The sequence below is a fragment of the Moschus berezovskii genome, chromosome 12 (genome assembly GCF_049115385.1).
Source record: "Moschus berezovskii isolate FMDL1 chromosome 12, NW_MosBer_1.0, whole genome shotgun sequence".
In the NCBI taxonomy this organism is placed as follows: domain Eukaryota; kingdom Metazoa; phylum Chordata; class Mammalia; order Artiodactyla; family Moschidae; genus Moschus; species Moschus berezovskii.
This window is the reverse complement of record NC_142471.1, coordinates 71691951-71699917: the sequence shown is the minus strand read 5'-3', so window position 1 is coordinate 71699917 and position 7967 is coordinate 71691951.

Genomic DNA, 7967 nt, shown 5'->3' with positions numbered 1-7967 from the left:
TATTGATATTTCTCCCAGCAATCTTGATTCCAGCTTGTCCTTGGAAGGAAAGTTATGACCAACCTAGATAGTATATTAAAAAGCAGAGACATTACTTTGCCAACAAAGGTCTGTCTAGTCAAGGCTATGGTTTTTCCCGTGGTCATGTATGGATGTGAGAGTTGGACTGTGAAGAAAGCTGATCGCCGAAGAATTGATGCTTTTGAACTGTGGTGTTGGAGAAGACTCTTGAGAGTTCCTTGGACTGCAAGGAGATCCAACCAGTCCACTCTAAAGGAGATCAATCCTGGGTGTTCATTGGAAGGACTGATGCTAAAGCTGAAACTCCAATACTTTGGCCACCTCATGCGAAGAGTTGACTCACTGGAAAAGACTCTGATGCTGGGAAAGATTGGGGGCAGGAGGAGAAGGGGACGACGGAGAATGAGATGGCTGGATGGCATCACCGACTCTGTGGACATGAGTTTGAGTGAACTCCGGGAGTTGGTGATGGACAGGGAGGCCTGGCGTGCTGTGATTCATGGGGTTGCAAAGAGTCGGACATGACTGAGTGACTGAACTGAACTGAATGACAGTCTATAGTCTTCATGGCCTAAAAAATAAAATATAGTATATACAATAATTTATGTCTAATGTATTTTTGGCTGCAGATAAAGAAGTGATTTCAAGGAAGTTTAAGCAAATAAGTAAGACTTTGTGCTTATGTGTCAAAGATAAAGGGATTATCTCACAAACCCAAGGACAAAGAATACTGCTGGCCTAAGCAAATAACTAAAACATTGAATGGAAAAAATATGATAAACCAAGCCGGAGCAGCTTCTCAGCTTCACATTTGGGTCTCTGGTATGTGCTTCTGTGTGTCTGCTTGATTATTCTCTCTCCTCCATTATCATGGTGGAGAATAATGCTGTACAGATCCCAAGTATACACAATTACTACTGAAGCAAGCACACTTCAGAATTCCAAGGTGGTAAATTCTCTAACAGCTTGGTTCAGCATCCACTCATGGTCAGTGTATGTGGCTGCACCTCTTCATCCTTGTTGGTGGATGAGGTGGAGTCAGGGTGTGGTAGGACTGTTTTTCAAAGAAGATGGTTTCTATCAGCTTCACAGATATCTCAAAAGTTGTCTGCAACAACTGTATTTCCTTCTGTTATATTTTCTAATAACTCTACCTTCCAAGAAGATTCTAAGTATGTACAGAACCATGTGTGAAAGTCAATAAGCCAGAAAGGAATATCCCTTAAGTGTACCCCACAACAATCACAATTCACATTGGTACTGGAGAAATACTACAAAAGACTCATGGGCGTGCCCTCTATACAGGTAAACTAGAGCAAAATACATCAATATATATTAAATATCTCTTATGTTTGGGCTTCCCTGGTCGCTGTTTGGAAAGAATCCACCTACAATTCAGGAGACCCCAGTTTGATTCCTGGGCCAGTAAGATCCCCTGAAGAAGGGACAAGTTACCTACTCTAGTATTCTTGGGCTTCCATGAAGGCTCGGTTGGTAAAGAATCTGCCTGCACTGTGGGAGACCTGGGTTCTATCCCTGGGTTGTGAAGGTCCCCTGAAGGAAGGCATGGCAACCCACTCCAGTATTCTTGCCTGGAGAATCCCCATGGACAGAGGACACAATCACTACAGTTCACACTGGTACTGAAGAAGTGCTGCAAAAGACACACAGCATGCACTCTGTACAGGAAAACCAGACAAAATATATAAATATAAATTGAGTATCTCATATGTTTACTAATAACATATGCAAGTATATAAGCTATATCAGATTTGCATGTTGATATGATATATACTCAATATTCATTTTAGCTTAAGCCAAGATGTAATGGAAGTAAACGATAACTTACGTACAGATCAGCGTGTTGAAAAGAGGCAGAAAGGTTTTGTGAGTGTCCTTCAGGCCAGATGAAAAGGATAAGCGGAAATGCAGTTGGTGACTATCGATCTTTCCTGTGGATTATATTTCAGATGCCTCACCTACTATGTTTCATCATGAAAAAAAGTCCATAAATTGGGGGCAATTTTAAATGGCTGGAGGCTTTCTTATGAACATTCAAAATTGCTTCTACCTAGAAAAATGAGGAATTCTGACCGGCAAAGGGAAAGGAGGATTTGGAGAGAGTACAGTCCATTCTCTAATAACCTTTCCAAAGGGATTATGCACATTTCAGCGTTGCTTTCCATTTTTATTGACTTGGGAATCTCCATCATGGTGGATTTATGAGACTTTAAATATTTACCACCATAACACATGCCTTAAAGATGCGTTATTATTTTTTAACCAACATTAAAGTTTAAAAACAGAATAAAAGCTCTGCTCCATGATTGACCAGATTATCTCTCAGAACCACCACCACCAAAGTGGACGAACAAATCCTCAGCAAGATTGAGAGTCCAGGGGGATGCAGTTTACGTTGTTTCCTTTGATGGGGCATTTGTATTCACATACTTTCCTGCAGGAAGAGTTTGGAGAAGCGGTTCTGCTTTAAGTTTTGTAGTTAACTGGTTTAGGTCATTTCCTTTTCAGAAATGGAACAATAACCTACAAATTAAATCAGATGGCTAGTTAACTGCCCCTGGATGGGATCCAGTATTAGGCTATCCAGTGTCTTTAAAAAGTGAGATACTTGTCAACATTTTAAAATCTGGCCTTCTTATATTCATATAGGATTTATGGCTCTATTTTTATACTTTTCTGAATTAAGAAGAGGCTGCTGTCCCCTTTAGTTTTCCTATGTTGTAGGTTTCTCATATCTTGTGCCTTGATTGTCTCCTAGATTCTGAGGTTGCACACCAATGGTCATTTAATACAAGGGAAGGTATTTTGGCTCTTTTCCCAGAAGTCAATTCAAAGAAAGAAAATTAAAGCAGGTCTGAGTGACCATATGTTTCAAGAAAAGTCAGATTCAGCATGTCTCTGAAATAAAGAACACTTTCATATGTGTAGGCAGGCAATGAAGTAATACAATTTAAGTCACCACCATAAAATAAACCAAGCTGCTCCACTCATTTTTTATTAAAACACCAATAGCAATCAAGTATTTGACTCATGGATTTATTAGAACTCTTCTAGTTCTAATGCTTTATTATTCCACGGTAAATTCTGTTTGCTTTACTATTTTGACAGGTGTATCAAAATAATTTTCATGTGGGCTTATGAAAATAAACAGGGAAGAAAGGATAATCTTGTTCTATAAAAAGAGGAATACCAAACTAGAGATAGGAATCCAAGGCTCAGGCTAAGATCCCTAGATCACAGCCCAGGATAACTTCTACCATTTCTACTCTTTCTTAGAAGTTAGTCAACAGTGGGGGCATTGCTGAGCTCTTTGGGTCTCCAAACTTCTTTGCACTTCAGAGAAAAAAGAAAGTACAAATCTCTTAAATGTCACAGGAATGTCCTTTTCCATTTTTTTGACTTCACATTTTGTGAAGATAATGTATATATATATATATATATTCTTTATTCTCTAAGCATTTCTCAGATCTCTTTGGAAACTTCTCTGTTCTGAGCCTGTAGAGTACTTCCTTTCTACTGTCATAGAAATTAGAAGTGAATGTTTTCTTAGTTTAACAATAGAATAGGCTTGCTTCCCAAGGCATGTGGTAATTGTGTTTGGTGCAAAATCGCCTACTGCATTTTGAGTATTAATGATTCATGATGTTTTCTAGTCTACCTGCGAATGCTGAGTTTTCTGTTTTCCAGTTTCTCCCTGTCCAGCACGGAGGACTTCCTTGGATAGAACACACAAAAACAAAGGGTTCATCAGTTTCATGAAAGAGCAGGTGAGGGTGCATTTAAAGAAGGCAGTGTTCCTAAAAGTCTAAGGAAGATCCTTCAGAAAACATGCAACCACACAGGGCTTGAGAATGAGGCTCTCTTATGAAAAGAAAACACTGGAAAGTTCAGTACCACAGGAATCAATCCTCAGCTTACTGTGTGTTTGAAAGTGAAGCTATGCTTCATAAATGTAGGTAGGAATGTTTTTGCTGTAAGAAACAAGTGTTGAAAGAATTCCTAACCTGTAGATTTTCTATAGATGATCTGACCACAGTTATTCACATTCCTCAAAAGACAACACTAAGGATTGCATTCAGTTCAGTTCAGTTCAGTCGCTCAGTCGTGTCCGACTCTCCGCGACCCCATGAATCACAGCACGCCAGGCCTCCCTGTCCATCACCAACTCCCGGAGTTCACTCAAACTCATGTCCACAGAGTCGGTGATGCCATCCAGCCATCTCATTCTCTGTCGTCCCCTTCTCCTCCCGCCCCCAATCTTTCCCAGCATCAGAGTCTTTTCCAGTGAGGCAACTCATCGCATGAGGTGGCCAAAGTATTGCAGTTTCAGCTTTAGCATCAGTCCTTCCAATGAACACCCAGGATTGATCTCCTCTAGAATGGACTGGTTGGATCTCCTTGCAGTACAAGGGACTCTCAAGAGTCTTCTCCAACACCACAGTTCAAAAGCATCAATTTTTCGGTGATCAGCTTTCTTTACAATCCAACTTTCACATCCATACATGATCACGGGAAAAACCATAGCCTTGACTAGACAGACCTTGGTTGGCAAAGTAATGTCTCTGCTTTTTAATATACTATCTAGGTTGGTCATAACTTTCCTTCCAAGGAGTAGACGTCTTTTAATTTCATGGCTGCAATCAGCATCTGCACTGATTTTGGAGCCCCCAAAAATAAAGTCTGACACTGTTTCCACTGTTTCTCCATCTATTTCCCATGAAGTGATGGGACCAGATGCCATGATCTTTGTTTTCTGAATGTTGAGCTTCAAGCCAACCTTTTCACTCTGCTCTTTCACTTTCATCAAGAGGCTTTTGAGTTCCTCTTCACTTTCTGCCATAAGGGTAGTATCATCTGTATATCTGAGGTTATTGATATTTCTCCCGGCAATCTTGATTCCAGCTTGTGCTTCTTCCAGCCCAGTGTTCCTCATGATGTACTCTGCATATAAGTTAAATAAGCAAGGTGACAATATACAGCCTTGACACATTCCTTTTCCTATTTGGAACCAGTCTGTTGTTCCATGTACAGTTCTGACTGTTGCTTCCTGACCTGCATACAGGTTTCTCAAGAGGCAGGTCAGGTGGTCTGGTATTCCCATCTCTTTCAGAATTTTCCACAGTTTATTGGGATCCACACAGTCAAAGGCTTTGGCATAGTCAATGAAGCAGAAATAGATGTTTTTCTGGAACTCTCTCGCTTTCTCCATGATCCAGCGGATGTTGGCAATTTGATCTCTGGTGCCTCTGCCTTTTCTAAAACCTTCTTGAACATCTGGAAGTTCATGGTTCACATATTGCTGAAGCCTGACTTGGAGAATTTTGAGCATGACTTTACTAGCGTGTGAGATGAGTGCAATTGTGTGGTAGTTTGAGCATTCTTTGGCATTGCCTTTCTTTGGGATTGGAATGAAGACTGACCCTTTCCAGTCCTGTGGCCACTGCTCAGCCATAAAAACAATGAAATATTGTCATTTCCAGCACTATGGATGGACCTGGAGAATATTATACTTAATAAATTAAGTCAGCAGAGAAAGACATATTTTATCACTTATATGTAGAATCTGAAATAAATCTACAAATAAATCTATATTCAACACAGAGACGGACTCACAGACATAGAAAACAAATGTATGGTTACCAAAGGGGAAAGGGGTGAGGGATAAATTAGGAGTCATGGATTAACAGACACAAACTTCTGTACACACAGTAGATAAACAACAGGTATTTGCTGTATAGCACAGGGAACTATATTCAATATCTTATAATAAGCTATAATGGAAAATATTCTGAAAAAATATATACATATTACTGAATTACTTACTTACACCTGAAAGTAACATAATATTGTAAATCAACTATACTTCAACAAAATTAAGCCAAAAAGAAAGTAGAATAATTTTTTCAACATTCAAGTATATAAGATAATAAAATCATTAAGTAAAAAGTTAGAGAATGGGACGTTTACACAGTTTCTAAGTATTACTCCAAAAAGTAAACACTCCACAGATGTACTTGATTTATGTGGTTGCATAACAAGTTACCACAGACATGTCTATTTTTCTTTTTCTGCTGCGCCGTGAAACTGCAGGATCTTAGGTCCCCTACAAGAGATTGAGCCCAAGGTCTCAGCAGTGAAAGTGCCAAGTTCTAACCTCTGAAACACCAGAGAAATCCCCAAAACTTAGTATCTTAAAATGGCACACAGTATACAACATAGGGCCTCCCAAGACCGCCTCAAGGTGTTGCTGGGCTGTATCTCTTTGGAAGATAATTGCAGTTCATTGTCAGGTGGCCTGTCTCAGCCCCTGTCACAATAGGACAGCTCACTCATAGACAGCAAAGGACTAGGGGAGACGGGAAAGGGAAGTACTGTTCAAGGAACTTAGCATTTCAATTTTGCAAGATGCAAACAGTTCTAGAGCTCTGTTGCATGGCAACGTGTAGAGTTATCACTACTCAACTGTATACTTAAAATTGGTTAAGACGGCGAATTTGCATTATATGCTTTTTACCGTATTTTTTAAAACCCCCCCAAACCAGAAACACAAACACCTTTTTGATCTGAGGGATTAATCGTAGGAGAGAGTTACTACCTACCTATTTGAGGTGTCTGGAATTGTCAGCTTTTATCAACCCACGGTGCAACCTTCGTCTCAGACTCCAAAACACTCTCAGTGACGTTGACTCTGTAGGGAAGGTTGCGGCTGCTATATTTTAAACAGTTAGAAGTGCTGCTGCTGCTAAGTCGCTTCAGTCATGTCCGACTCTGTGCGACCCCATAGATGGTAGCCCACCAGGCTCCCCGTCCCTGGGATTCTCCAGGCAAGAACACTGGAGTGGGTTGTCATTTCCTTCTCCAATGCAGGAAAGTGAAAGTGAAGTCGCTCAGTCGTGTCCGACTCTTAGCGACCCCATGGACTGCAGCCCACCAGGCTCCTCCGTCCATGGGATTTTCCAGGCAAGAGTACTGGAGTGGGGGTTAGAAGTGCTGCTGCTGCTGCTGCTGCTAAGTCACTTAAGTCGTGTCCGACTCTGTGTGACCCCACAGACGGAAGCCCACCAGGCTCCCCTGTTCCTAGGATTCTCCAGGCAAGAACACTGGAGTGGGTTGCCATTTCCTTCTCCATTGTGTGAAAGTGAAAAGTGAAAGTGAAGTCTCTCAGTCGTGTCCGACCCTTAGCGACCCCACGGACTGCAGCCTACCAGGCTCCTCCATCCATGGGATTTTCCAGGCAAGAGTACTGGAGTGGGAGTTAGAAGTGCTGCTGCTGCTGCTGCTAAGTCACTTCAGTCGTGTCCGACTCTGTGTGACCCCATAGACGGAAGCCCACCAGGATCCCTTGTCCCTGGGATTCTCCAGGCAAGAACACTGGAGTGGGTCACTCAGACACTAGACACCTAATTACACACAATGCCAATCTCCCTCTGCCTGCTAGCGATGAATGGCACCTGCACACTGTTCATATCCTCTGCTCTTCTCTCCTTAATATAATGTCTCCCTTTACCTTGGCTTATGTCTCCTTCTCAGGACTTTATGTCCTACCTTTGCCTCTGTTCTCCCCAGGTCTCCCAGCTCTAAATAAGGACCAGCCCTGATTCTGGGAGTCAGATTTACTCTTTCTAATCTCTCTCTGATATTTGTGAACATCCACATTCATGAGGTCTGCACAAAAAGCCAAATTGTGATGCAGTGAGGCTCTGATGATGGGCTTCTCAAAACAGCAGTAAAATGCATGTCTGAGTTCTTCTTTAATCAGAACCAGCTATCCTGCATAGAATCATGTGGTGGGCTTGGTGGATGGGGAAATTAGCCCTCATAGGTGGTTAATGATGACTATTGCTGATTCTTCTCTGTACCTCAATCATCATTAGTACAAATTACACAGTGATCATTCATTTAACAGATATACATTGAACACCTGC